Consider the following 14,969-nt stretch of genomic DNA (forward strand, 5'->3'; position numbering starts at 1 on the left):
TGTTTTCCTGAATAATTTAAAGAAAACTATAGCCATAATATCTTTAGCCCAGAACGTTTTACAGATTTATGTGAGGAATGTGCAAAATGCTCCTTTGCAGTCAGTCACTGTGTGTACATGCATGTGGGTATCGCTGTGTGTGTGTGTGTGTGTGTGTGTGTGTGTGTGTGTGTGTGTGTGTGCGTGTGTGTGTGTGCGTGTGTGTGTGCTGTGTAATGGGTGACACGTTGCAAACAGGTGAACACACCCTATTGGTGGTTCTGTTTGTTTTTTGCTAACACTGTCAATTTTATTTGTTTTATACTTCTGTCCCAAGTCTAGTTATATAAAACAATTAATGACACTACTTGCCCAGGCTTCTTCCTTCCCCATTTTTTTTTTTATACTTTCTCATAAGAACAGAGAGTCAAAAGCCACTTAGTTCACTAAAAATTTTGCTGTGACATAAGTACTCTGTTTCTAAAGGGTTTAATATTTTATTTGCTTATTGTGTGTGTGTGTGTGTGTGTGTGTGTGTGTGTGTGTACAGGTCTGCTCTTGCCATGGTGCATGCATGTAGGTCAGAGGTAAACTTGCAGAAGTTGGTTCTTTCCTTCCATCCTGTGGGTCTTGGAGCTCAAACTCGGATTATCAGGGTTGGCAGCAGGTAGCCTTTACCTACCAAGTCATCTGGTGGTCTGACGTAAGGAGTTCTCCTGATCACTGCTTGGTGTTTAGTCATCGCTGGATATGACTATTCACAAGATTGTAAATATAAACATTATATACAACCATGAGTTTTTTTTTAAACAGAAAAGGAGCTCATTTGTTACAAGGGAGAAACAGGCCTGGAGATGTGCAATGCCTTGCCCACAGCTTGGCTTTAAGGAAAGAATAGAAAGAGGCAATTGCAGAGGAATGTGGAAGTCTGAGAATGGATAAATTTTGGGTGTATATGAATTTTCAGGGAATAGAAGTACAAAGCTCTTAACAGATTCTAAACACTGCCCAGGGGGCTAAGGATTATAGATTTGATGTTTTTAAACTTCGTGCCCTTTGGATGCTGGAAGATACTTTTCCAAAGGGCACACAGGATCATTGCTCACCAGCGGGAAGGAGGAGCTCCAGACGGGCCCTGGCGGCTCATTCTGTCGACAGCCTGCACTGCAGGAATGGGATCTCACAGAGGAGAGGGAGAGCAGAGGCTTCATGGAGCATGCCACACACACTGTCACACTTTCCATCAGTTCACACTCTTCAGGAAAAAGCTGCAATGCCACTGCAGATGGTCTGACACTATTCAATGGGCACAGACTGGGCAGGGTGCCCAAGGTCTGCTCTGGGCATCCGCCACCTCTCGATGACTCTGTTTGTTCTAAATGGTGCCTGGGCAGGGACTGGCAGCCTCGAGGGCAGTTCACATCTGTGATTGCACTGGGTTTCAAAGGCACACAAGGGGGAGGTAGATATCCCCAAAGTCCCTCAAATGAAAACAACAACAGTGAGAAATGAACATCTCTTTTACTTGTCCAGATATTTTGAAAATGGGTATTGGGTATGCTTCTTCATCAGTACCAAAGGGAACAAGACAAGGACCTCAGAGAAACAACAAGTGTCATTTTAGGGTTTCTTCCATAGTTGCCTCCCAGCTTTAGAGGAATTAGTAGTTTCCCTCAAATATCGTTTTCAGAGTTAGAAGAGAGTGAAGCTCAAAATGATATAGAGCCTGGCCTGGGACTGGGTCAAAGCCAGACAGTGATGCAGCAGTTTGATCTGGGGCTCACACTGTGTCCAATGAGTATAATTTCCCACTACACTTTTGGCGTCATAGATACACAGCATGGGGGGCCAGAGAGAGACCAAGTGGTCTCAGCTTGCATTACATGGCAGTTGGCTTGCCCAGCTTTGTGCAGGCTTTTGGACAGTGAGAGATAGGCAGACGATGGCACTTAGCATTGAACCACTTGATTTACAAGATCTCTTATAATATTTATAGCTTTGTGAGCATTATTAATCTCATTTTACCGTCAAAAAAGAGAGGGATGAGTCCAAGGCTCCAGACTTAGTACATGGCAAAGCTAGGGTTCACATCCAGCTAGATGGTGAAGAAGTTGGGGTTCTCTGTCCTTGTGGGTTTGATACTATGGGACAGGTGGGCTTAATAAACACTTAACCCTCCAGGAGAGCACAAAGTCTCAGACTATTGGCACTTAACCCCATGAAGAAAATTTTCTACAAAAGAATCCTTTCAATCAATCTAGCACATATATTCTTAGGAAACTTTGTGGGAAATCAAATTTTAGAAAAATATACTTACTATTATTAGTAGATATTAGTTTGCCAGAATAATCTTAATACTTTCTTGTACTTCTGCTTATTGAATTGGAAATCCACAAATAATCATTTAAATATACTGGAGGACCTAAGGGAATCTTGGTTTTGTTCATTTTTTGGCAATAGGACAATTATTTCCAAATAGGTTTGTTTTGATATTTACATTTTTCTTTTGGGAGTGTGGGCAGAGTCTTATTATGCATCCCTGGATGGCCCTGAACTCACAGAAATTTGCCTGCCTGGTCTCCTAAATGCTAAGATTAAAGGCATGTGTCACGATGCCTGACTTGATGTCAGTATTTCTAACTTTTAAGTATTACACATAAAAAAAGAAACACAGTTAGCCCGGGGAGATGACTCAGTTTGTAAAGTATCTGCACACGACATGAGCACCTGAGTTCAGGGCTCCAGCCAACAGGAAAAGCCAGGCATGGTGGTAAGTATCTACACTCTCTGCACTGCTAGGGTAGGAGAGAGGGACTCAAGGCAGAAAGACAGCTTTCCAAGAGCAACCGACCAGCCAGATTGGCTCAACTGGCAACTTTCAGATTCAGTGAGGGACCCTTTCTTAAAAATAAGTTAGAAAGCCATCGAGGAAAAACAACTAATATTTACCTTTGAACTCCACATGTATGAAGTATGAACACATAAGTACACATATGTACAATAAAAGGAACATACGACACACACACATACACACACACACACACAGACACACACACAGACACACACAAAATACTGTAACTCAAAAGGGTAAAGCTAAGTGTGACACTGGAGAATGCCACAAAGCATCTAAAGAGTCCACCTGCCAGTCGTTGGTCTGTGACCTCCAGCTGGAAGCCTTAGAAATGACACACATAGAATGTGGAGGAATGCTGTCTCAGAGGGCTGTTTAATTATCCAATTAAATAAGACAACATATGTAAAGTCCTCTCCCTACAGGCACTCAATAACCATACAAGAGGAATAAAATGATAAGAACCTTAGACCGAGCAACTTGGCTTCCAAACTCAGCGATGGCTGGTGGCCAGACTGGGATGTCTACATCGGAAGAGTCTCTCCAAAGCTTTAGCTAAACATTTCAGTTTCACAAAGCTATGGCGAATAGGCAAGTCAGCTGTTACCCCGGAGAGATGGGGATATAACCTCTCTAATCTCTCCCTTTCCGGTGAGGAGCACTTTGCATTTGCAAATGGCTTTACCAACAGAGTCTTTCCCAGGTCTCTATTTCCTTATCTCCCCTCAGGGCTCTTGTTGGAAAGGACCACTTTGTCTTAGCTAATTGAGTGAGCTTCCAACTTCATTAGCTGTAACACTTTGTGGAATGGCTGCAATTACTCTCCTTTCCATACCCACATCCCTTTACAATGGTATTTTCAGCCCACATCCCCCTACTGCCCCACCACAGGTGCTAGGTTTTAAGACCTAGGTAAAATATTAAGGCCTAGATAGAATGTTAAGGCCTAGGTAACTCTTACCTGGCTAGCCTGCCATTATAAGGAACCTTTCCATGCTTTTCTGCTGTTACTAGGAAACTTTCTAAGGCCAAGTTGACTACATAGTCTGTTATGTTTTGTGCCCTTGAAACCAATCATGAGAGTAGTCAGTAGGACTGCTTTGTATAGTTACCCACAATAAGCTTGGATCCAAACCAACAACCCAGCACCACTTCCTGCACCCGGGTATAAACTTTTATGGTATTAGCTTTTATAAGCTGCTCCTGGGATGAACCCCAACATAAGAGACACCTGCGCCAATGTAAGAGACTACTTAGAATAAGACTTCCATTTTGAATAGTGGCTGAGTAACATTTAAGTTTCTAAGACCTCCTTGGGGACTGACATCCTACTTGACAGAAAGAGACATGCGTGTGGGCAACCGACATCCTGGTTGGCAAGGTAAGACATGAATGTTAGACGAGGCAAGTCCCCTGCCGTAGTTGAATCCCCCAACCAATGGGAACTGGATATGTGTACAACAAAGACACGTTCCTAAGAAAGTATCCCATCCTTAAATCCCGATTGGTGGAATAACTTGGCACAGCTATTTGTAGACCTCAGGCTTAAAAAGCCCTGTAGGATTTTAATTTGAAGTCATGCTTCAGTCTTGGGGTTTGGCATTCAATAAACTATTTCTAGTTGATTGAGATCGGTGTCTGAGCAGATTGTGTAGTGATTCCCAGATCTGTATAGTAATGACATTTATTCCATTCTTTATACAAGATCTTGGGACTTGATTGGTCCAACAGAGTCCATGGAAGTGACACATGCCATGTGTTAGCACAGACCTCAAAAGGGCTTGTATAAATGAAGATATCCTTCAAAACTACCCAAATTTCATATGAATATGTTCACAATACCTTGCTAGTTGTCCCCTGGAAGTTCTGCCATTATCTGGACAGATGGCAGAATTAAGAAGCATGAGACAAGTACTTTGGGGCACATATGTACTTGGATACCTCCAGGTAGCTTCTGACCAATAGTCCCTGTATGAACTTGTATGTCATATTAGCAATAAATCTAGATAAACAATTTCCATTATTCATACTGATAGCATTTTGTATTAGCAATTCTTAGCTTTCAAATAAGGCAGCATGGACAGCTCATCTAAGACCTTCACTCTTATCTGGTATGAGCTTAGCTGTGAAGAGAGTTAATATAGTAGGCTTGGCTGAATGCATTCATCCACATATAATTCACAACAGGAGCAAACCAATCTTTAAAATGTAATGCACAGGCTCCAAAAGAGAGGGGGGGGGAGACCAAGAGAGTAAAAACAGTTCTTGCTAACTTGGAAAACACATATTTATCCTGTAAACCAAACCTCAAACTGTCAAAGGTATGATTTTTTAATTGGGTTATAAGATTCTTCATGCTCCAGCATAGTAACTGAAGTTTATTAGACAAGTGAAAATTTTTTAGCACACCTGTTTCTTTCAGTTGGTCATCTGGTCACTAGAAAAAGCATTCTGTTTGCAATGGGTAATTTGGGAGCACAAAATGGGTTAAAAGTTCTGATTGTTACCTTCGAGTAACAATCAGAGAACTTCACAGAAGGAGGCATGGGAAAAATGCAAGCCGCCCCAGATGAGAAGTGGTGCTGTAGAACCCTGACTTCTGAATATGGCGGGGCTACTGTACTCATGACACATACCAGCAGTGAATGGCTACCTGCAGAAGACTGAAACACGACCACATCCATTAACATTCCAGAATGGAGACTGGGAAGGAACTCAAAGAGCTCCACTCTTCCCTGAGCTGCTGAAAGCAAGTCATGGCTGTTGGTGAGGGCAGAGTCTTCAGTGGTGTAGCCATCGACAAGTGGCCCTTGCTCATATACACAGCTCTCGCCTTGCTCATGCAATCAACCCAAATTAAATGCAGTGGGGTGAAATATAGAGAAAGCTAAAAGTCTCAAAAACAAGAGAAAAGACTTGCTGAGAAGAGGGGTTAGGAGGGATGGGGAGTGAGATAAGAAAAAACTATAGGGATTATGATCAAACTACACACGATCCTTGTGCATAAAATCGTGAAAGAGTAAATAAGAGAAGAGAGAAACTCTTTCTGTTGAAGAAGTCACAAGTTAAAATTATGATCCTAACATATTTAAGCTGTCAAAAAGCAGGATGTCTTCTGCAACTTAGTAATCTGCCTGGAACCTCTCCATGAAAGCATCAACGGCTTCATCTGAAAATGGCTCTCCTGCTGTTCCTAATCCACCGGCCTCTGACTCCCAGCAAGGGGAACGTCAGATCCAGGGGCAAATCTAGAAACTTTCCCATTTTTGTTGCGAAAGTTGGATGTGTTTCTCTTTGTACGGATGGGCAAACTTTTTCATATCCTTGGATTTATTTTAGGTTGTTAAAATATTTTTGAAAGCACTGACTAGAATTTATATATTTTTTGACTGTGAAAGGAACACATATTCACTGGGAAGTAGATAAGTTCTGATGCAAACACAAGAATCTGGTGAATGCTTCAGTGGCCTCCTACATAGATGTAAAAGGGCACCAAAAACCCCACCCACCCACCCACTCACCCACCCACCCACCAACCAACCAACCAACCAACTTACCACCACCACCACCACCACCACCACCACCACCATCACCACCACCACCATCACTAAAACCCCACAACAAAACAACAATAAAATCAAACCAAGCAAAGAGCTAAAACAACTTCATAATACAAAGGTAAATGATATTGTCTAATATTTAAAGTGATACCGTGAAATACCAAAAAAAAAAAAAAAAAACCCAATCCGGCATCAATGCAAAAAAAAATGATGATGCTTAATGTCAAGGTTTTAAAAACCTCCACCTCTATTCGTATTACCCTTCCTCACTCACCTTTGCCAATAAAGCTTTATTAAAACACGAGGCTAGTCTGCAGGCTATTCTTTGCCAGTGCATGTTTTCAAAATATTACACTGAATCAAAGGGAGGTTTCAAGCTCCACTGCATCTTGTGTCTCAGTTCCTTACTCATCTCCAACTAGGCACAGCCCTGCAGTTGTGTATTAGATTCTAGGTTCAAAGGGCGAGCTAATGGTTACGTGGCTACCGGCGTTTGATTTTCAGAGATGGCTTTGACTGATGTGTAGATTGGAGGAGGGTGGTTGTAAAACACTGTAGCAATGATCAGGAATGCTAGTGATGAAGGTAACACACAAGGCTAGTGATGCTTTGTGTTTCAAGTCACCCATGACCACAGTCACGGGGATGACAACCATCTCCCTGAGCTCATGTGTCACGTACCACCCTCCTATTGCCTGATTCCTAAGATTCTTCTGTGGTGTCCTCCTGCCTTACTGACTTCTAAGTCATAGGAACTCTATTTTGGTCTATTCTTAAGTGATCCTGTGGCCTTCAATTTCCATATGAGATTTCTGCCCCTGACTCTGTAGCTCTGTCTACCTGCCATGTCTGTTTGATGTCTATTGAGCAGGACAGACTTAAAGAGGCTGACAGAAACTTGCACAAATGTGAGAAGTAAGAGTCCCCTGTGCTGGGGGTGAGCAGTCCCATCACTAATTTGAATGTTATAAAAATGTTCATTTCTTTCGGTTATGTTTCTTAAACATTTAAAAATACATTTTATGTGTGTGTTAGTGCATGTATGTGCACCACAGCATTTAGGTTCTAGAGGAGACCAGAAGAAGGTACTGGACCCTTGAGCCTGTTTTCATAGGTGTTGTAAGCCTCTGTATTCCAATAATTAAACATCTGTCCTCTGCAACAGCAGGAAGTGCTCTTAACCACTGAACCATTCCTCCAGATCCTCGAAAACATTAAAACAAAATAAAACAAAGTAAGTCATGTGTTGAAATGATCGAAACAATGCATGTTCACTGGGAAACTTTGACTTTTGATGCCCTGTGTCCAAGTCTATTGATCTTCTATATCCCATTCAAGGAAGGAAGACATCACTAATCCTATTTAGCTGTTCAAGAAGAAAAATATTTTCTCAATTCCTATTTTTCTCTCTTTCTCCAACATCTATTACATCAGCAAGCGCCACACACCCTACCAAAGTATGTCTCTATTTTCTTCTGAAATAAGATCAGCAGCAAAACTAGGTGTAGAAAGGGTGAGGTTCCCACATATTTAGGGTAGCATCTACCCCTGATAAAGAAGCAGCAGTTGGGAAGGAAGGGAAGGGAGGTAGAAATGGGACTGCTTGATTTCCAGGTGAGTAGATAGGGCACTTTGGCAAGTCCAAAACCTCACGGTGCTGCGAACTAGCTTCTGTGTGGGGGCTTCCTCAAGTAGGACATACAGTAGAACATGTCCAGCATTCAGCCTACTGCATACATCTCCTGTCCTGTCAGTTGCATGCTTATATTTGGACCTGAGACCAGAGGAAGGAATATTCCAGTAGACCTCTTGCCTCTTGGAGACCAGCATGATTTCAACCGTGCCGTGTCTCATCACCATCTGGCAAGGGCTTGAGTAGAGAGGAGTGCCGATACACTCAGCATCCATGGCCGAGGCCAGATGGAAGTGTACTGAAACCCAGGGTCTGTTCTCCAAGTCGAGAGTACACTTCTCTGGGAGCCAAGTTCACTCATACAGAGCCCACTTGACCAGTAGCTACAGCAGACTGGTCCAGCTTCCACAGAACAAACAGAGCTCCTCTGGATGGTTGGCTTGGTTTTTGTGACGTGATGACACTTCATGTTTTGTGACTGCAAGGTCCTGCTTTTGGAGATGGCATCTATTTTTTATTTTACAGATCTAAACAAATTCTGACAATCACCTACCCACTTATGAAGAAAAACAAACAAGTCCTATTTAACAGTTACTGACTAGGGTGCTCTTTACATATCAAATATAAGCTGCCAGAACATTAGTAGGAAGAAATTTTCGTCTATACGCTCACTGTTTTAAAGATCGTAAAAATGGGCTCTATGAAATTGGCATTTTCCTAATTCAGGGATGCTAAAACATAAAAGAATTATAGCTAATCTTTCCACTGAGATGTCATAGTTTTCATTAATATTTTTGAAGTGTCTCTAACTATTTTTCATTCATCATCATATCAGTGTCATTATGTGTGTGTGTGTGTGTGTGCGCGCGCGTGCGTGTGGAGACTTGAGGAATTTTATCTTTAAATTAGTGTATCGTTTACATCAGTTTTCCTTTGGAGTTTTCATGCTTGTTTGCTTTTGGGTGACCCTACATCCTCTGCTATTTTGATATGGCACTGCTACTCTACTAATTTCTACCCACATTAAATCAGGGAGGCCCCAGAAGTCCCTTGGTTGCCCATCTGAACTAGATGATAAAACTTTATTGGTTGCAGGACATAGAAAAATGAATGTAGGTCAAAGACAGGCTTCTCAAGGGCACACCGACATGGTTATAACTTTAAGGTAATGGGCACTATGTGCTTCTTAGTACAAAATAGGAGGTATACATTTTACTGTCCTTACATTCTCCTGAGTCCTTACAATGAGATTTTGAGAGGAGAAGGGAGTGATTAGATTTGTTGCTCAAAGCATGTACCACGTGGACGAGCTGAGACTGAGCACAATGGGTATGCACAGGTCTATGCCTTCAGTCAGCAATGCGCCCTCTATATTACCTTATTAATTTCAATTATGGCTTTTGTTTTCCTTACTTGACCCTAGCTCGCACAAATTTTCATGCAGAATAATAGAGCTGGAATATAGGGAGCTCACATTTATGTTTTGAAAAGCACGGGTTTTCATGTTTCAGTTCCTGAATGCTTCTTGTACCTGGTTGCTCGTGTAGAGCATTTACCGTCACTCACAGTACCTGTTTGCATGGGAGCTTTTCTAAGCTTGTGACAATATTGGTCTTCTCATTCTGTGAGCTCTCAAGCCTAAAAGCATTTACCTAAACAAGGGCTTCTTCTCTCCACTAACTGAAAAATTTCAGAACGAATTCTGAGCAAGCATGAAACTAAGCAAGGAGAGTAAGGATAGTGTAGTACTTGCCCGTAAGAAAACATCCCTTCCTTAATCACATTGTTTGGAAAGTTTCTCTAGATCAGCAGTTCTCAACCTATGGGTTGAGACCCCTTGGGGTTATAGTATATCAGATATACCACACTGGTTACAGTACAATTCATAATAGTACCAAAGTTATAGTTACAAAGTAGCAGCAAAATAATTTTATGGTTGTGGGTCACCACAACATGAGGAACTGTGTAAAAGTGTCAGAGCATTAGGAAGTCTGAGAATCACTGCTCTAGAAGAGAAGACGACAAGTTCAAATGGAACACTGTAAAAGCAGTATAAGAACTAGAGTAGCTAGCCCATCAGATACTTCAGTGCATTATAAATGCTATTGTTAGAGGGCACTTTTGAGGCTTAATGATACAATTCTACAGTTGTCTGGAAAATCCAAGCTACCTGGAACTTCTACCACCCCAGGAATATCATATGCTAGTGTCTGGCTGTAAAACTGACACAATTATTTTCTTAACGAAGCTCTCATTCACTATGAAGAACTGTGTTACTAATAAATCAGGCTATACTACTCATATAAATAAGTTTAGAACATATGGTTGTATGAGGAAATGGGTATATTTTTATCCTAAGTTCTCCATATTTAGCAAACACAGTATGCTTTTCAACATGATAGTAAAGAATAAATGTGCTTTAAAAATGTGGTGCCTGCTCCTCACCTGCTGCAGCATCGGGAGAGCACCTCACCTTGTCAGCGCAGTAGGGCTGGAGGGGGGCACTGGTAAACCAACCCAGAGGGTGTGAACGACGGAGACTGGGCCCTACCACTCCTCTGCTGTGAGGTGGCCTGGGTTGAGGTGGGGAAGATGTCCCCTGCCTCCCTACCTCGTAACATCTGCAGGAGTTGGGAGAGTTGGTCCTGGAGTCAAAATTATGTAGAGGGAGAGTTGGTCCTGTCCCTCAGCACTGAGTGGCTGCAGCACTCAGAAGAGTGGGCCCTGCAACTCCCTTGGGGAGCACAGTAGAGCTGGCCCTGGTCGAGGGCGGGCGCAGTTGAACCAGCCTCAAGGGTGTGACAGCTGGGGAGCTGGCCCAGCCCCTCCCAGGCTGCAACACTTGGGAGAGTGGGCCTCATGCCCTGACTGTGTAGCATGGTGGATCTGGCTCTGGAGGTGTGGGTACTGGTGAGCTGACCCTGAGGGCATGACAGCAGGAAGCTGACCCTGCCTCCTGGTGATGGCCCCATTGGGGGAGTGGGAGGTTGTGTGGCCTAGCTGGAACAGTGCTGGAGAGCTTGCCCTGGTGGTGCAGATAAAGGAGAGGCGACATGCTAACCAGCTCACCTACCACCCAGGCCCAGATACAGAGTACTGAGTTGGCCCACCCCAAAATCTACATCATCTGTGAATGATGGGGATGCATGAAAGGGCCGGACCTGCTGATCCAAAGCTGCAGGATCTCCAAGACACAGGTCAACAACAGGATAACTGAAAGGAGTCCCAGTGAGGATCCAGTATTGATGGTGTTAAAGAAGCCAGAGTCAAGTCAAACCAAACCAATGATTCATTGCAATGAACATTTGCAAATGAAGATGTGTGGACAGAGGGATATACTGTGTGCTATACTGTGACATACTACAACTTCCAAGAGGAGATAGTTTCTAGGTCTTTTGTTGTTTGTGTGGTTTTTATTTTAAGAGGGGTTGCCAGGGTGAAGGGTAGATATGAGGAGATGAGGAGATAAGTGGGGCTAGGATTCATGATGTGAAACTCACAGAGAATCAATAAAAAGATCTATCTATCTATCTATCTATCTATCTATCTATCTATCTATCTATCTATCATCTATCTATCTATCGCTATAGCTATAGATTGACAAAGAGGGTCAGGTATGAAGGAGTGGAGTTGAGGAACAAAGGAGGGAAGGACAGGGACAATGGTCCCAAAGCTGGGTAGAGTTCAGAAGGATAGAAATGACCATATCTTACTCTTGGGTTTTCTCCATTGCTCTGGCAAAAAAGAAGTATTCACACCAGTTTCCTTCAGTTGTTAATAAAGAGACTTTCTAGGGTTATAAGGAGCTTCTATGGGATTTATTTATTTATTTATTTATTTATTTTTTCTTTTCTTTTCTTTTTTCTTCAGAGCTGGGGACTGAACCCAGGGCCTTGTGCTTGCTAGGCAAGCACTCTACCGCTGAGCTAAATCCCCAACCCAATTCATTTATTTTTATCTTTATATGAGTGCTTTGTCTGCATGTCTGTGTGCTTCATGCATGCAATGCTCATGAAGGTCAGAAGAGGGCAACAGATCCCCTTGAACTGAAATTACAGATAGTTGTTAGCTGCCTTGTGAGTGCTGGGAATTGAACCTGGGTCCTCTCTGGAAGAACAGCCAGAGGCATCTCTCCTGTTACATCTAAGGGAGTTTTCTTGTTCAGCCACTTGGTTTAAGCAGGAAGTGATTCCTGGGTGTGTGTGGGAGGAGGGGTGGTGGTGGTACAGGGGTGTGGGTGTGGGTGTGGGTAGATAGTAGGGTGCGGGATGGTGACTTTAATGTGCAAAAGGATACTGGATCTGGGTGATATGATTGGCTTGAGGTCTCTTCTTCAACTTCCTATCCATGGGACTTTGGGAACTCCACCAGCCTTTCTGATAACAGCTTTCTCCCGGAGACCATAAGAAATGTCCTACAGGCCACAGGATGCACCTCTACCTTAGTGAACTTTCAAATGGGAAGGGGCATAGTTATGCCTTCTGGGCTTGCTAACCGGTGACTCCTTCAGACATAGGGACAAACAGGATACGAGTCAAAATGCAATGAATTCCGGATACTTTGTGTAACTAATTAGTTCAGTGAGAACTTTCTAGTGCCTACAAACCCACCTGTTTCTTTTTCCCACAAAGAGAAAAAAGCCTAGCTGCGTTTCCTGCCTGCACTCGGAATTCCCTTGTAGATTTCAAGATGGATGCTTTCACCCAGCTTCCTGGCCTCTGAAAATAGCCTTGCCACAGATGATCACAACCTGTATCTTTGCTGGCAGCGAGCAAGGGGTGTGACGGGATGTCATGTGGGGAATGACACTTTCCTTTTTATTTTTATTCCTCCCAAGCTCTGGATGCTGAATTTAAGCATCACGAATGTCAGGCCAGGTTCCTCTTTGAAGAAATATCACCACTGTGAGGGACAGATTGGTGTGGCTCTGTGCACTGGGCTTTAAATTGGGGTGGAGGGTTGACAGGCACAGACGGGACAAGAAGCTTCCTGTTTTAACAGTCTGAGCAATCAGACGGGGTCAAGAGTGAGACACTTTCTTTTTCCTTCCCAATATTAACTCTTCACATGTTACAATGAAAATATGGCTCTGTGGCCTGAAGATGCAGCTTTACCCAGTCTTTCTAGGTATTTCCCACCAGTGTTTTCTCCCTCCCTCCCTCCCTCCCTCCCTCCCTCCCTCCCTCCCTCCCTCTCTCTCTCTCTCTCTCTCTCTCACACACACACACGCACACGCACACATGCACGCACATGCACACCCATCCCATTTTGGCTGGTCCTTTATCTGGTGTATTTTCCTTGGCCATCTCCATGTAGAAGTCTAAATGTCATCCTGTCTTTAACGCTGATATCTTTCAATATGAGTTTTTCAAGGTTTTCCCATCTAAAATCAATTTCCTTTTTCACGGTACTATGAAGATTCTCTCTAGTGCTACAGCAGTGTTCTCAGCCTGCCTTCATTAGCAATTGATTCTTAGTTTTGCCTTCTCATGGTGCTGTGAACTCTTCACTGGTGAGGATGCAAGGGTCATGTCTTGCCCACAGAAAATGAGTGTTTCATTCAGTAACACTGAACTATTGGGTTTTCAAAGTCAGCTTAAAAACTTACATTAAAATCTTACATACAAAACCTTACATGTAAACTTACAAAAATGTTTTCGTTTATGTGTGTACACACACACATGCACTCATATACCATGATACACCGTTAGAGGAGTCCATTCTCCCCCTCCATCGTGTGCTGCCCAGAGATCAAACTCCAGCTTGGCAGGCGCCTGCCTTCTCAATCACTCACTTCACTGGCCCCAAAGCCAGTGGTTTTGATATCAGAGAATTCACAGAGATTTTGCATTAGGCTTTTAACTATGTTTTTCATTGATAAGTTCAAAGAGGACAGGGTCATAAACATGTCCTTAATATTAGAGAAGTAAGGAATGCTGGAGGGATGAGGACATTCCTGATTAGGTTTTTGCGTGACAGGTGTCCCTGAGACACGGTGGAGCAGCAAGCTCTGTTCCAGTTAGCATGACTGGCTCTGTCTGGATTACCATGGAAGGGACGGGAATAGTGTTCTTAATCAGATGGGAACAAGATAGAAACATGCTACTTATTGACCTTCTCCCTCTTTCCACAGTTATTCTTTTTTTTTTTTTTTTTGGTTCTTTTTTTCGGAGCTGGGGACCGAACCCAGGGCCTTGTGCTTCCTAGGTAAGCGCTCTACCACTGAGCTAAATCCCCAGCCCCTCTTTCCACAGTTATTAACATGAAGGTTAATAAAGAATAAACAGGGAGGCATCAGCATTTACAAAGGAAGGACGGTTTCTGGATATGCTGCTGAGCTGTTTGTTTTTCTTTGTTTGTAGGGGTTTTTTTGTTTGTTTGTTTGTTTTTCTGACAACTTGATACAAACTAGCCTTGCTCGGGGAGACAGAAACCTCTACTAAGAAAATACCTGCAGCAGAGTGGCCTGCAGGTAAGTCTATAGGCATTTTTCTTGAGAAAGGATTGACCCCCTGTGGGCGGTGCTACCCCTGATCAGGTGGTCCTGGGTTCTATTAAAAAAATGCTGAGGGAACCATGGAGAACAAGTTAGTAAGCAGAGTTCCTCCAGGGTCTCTGTTTCAGTTCCTGACTCCAGGTTCCTGCCTTGGCTTCCCTCAATGGTAGACTGTTCAGTGTGTGTAAGTCAAGCAGGATCTCTCCCTGCAAAGTTACTTCTGGTCTTGGTGTTTTCTCACAGCAACGGAAAGCAAACCAAGACACTGAAATAAGAAGAAAAAAAGAGGAGATAAGCTTTATTCCCAGCGGGAAAGGATGATTACCAAAACAATCACCCGAGCTTCATCTCTCATGTTGACTCCCCTCTTTCAGGTGAATGTAGGCTGTCTGTAGGAATCACTAGCTCCTCTCATAGATGTGAAAACACTTGATTCTCAAGCAGCCAAGG

The 14,969-nt window shown here is 43.1% G+C and overlaps 1 protein-coding gene across 10 annotated transcripts in view; it reads right to left on the bottom strand.

Annotated features, from left to right (window-relative positions):
• Window positions 1–14,969, bottom strand: part of Slc24a2 (solute carrier family 24 member 2) — a 243,944-nt gene that overhangs the window by 106,663 nt on the left and 122,312 nt on the right.

Source organism: Rattus norvegicus, chromosome 5 (genome assembly GCF_036323735.1).
Source record: "Rattus norvegicus strain BN/NHsdMcwi chromosome 5, GRCr8, whole genome shotgun sequence".
NCBI lineage: Eukaryota > Metazoa > Chordata > Mammalia > Rodentia > Muridae > Rattus > Rattus norvegicus.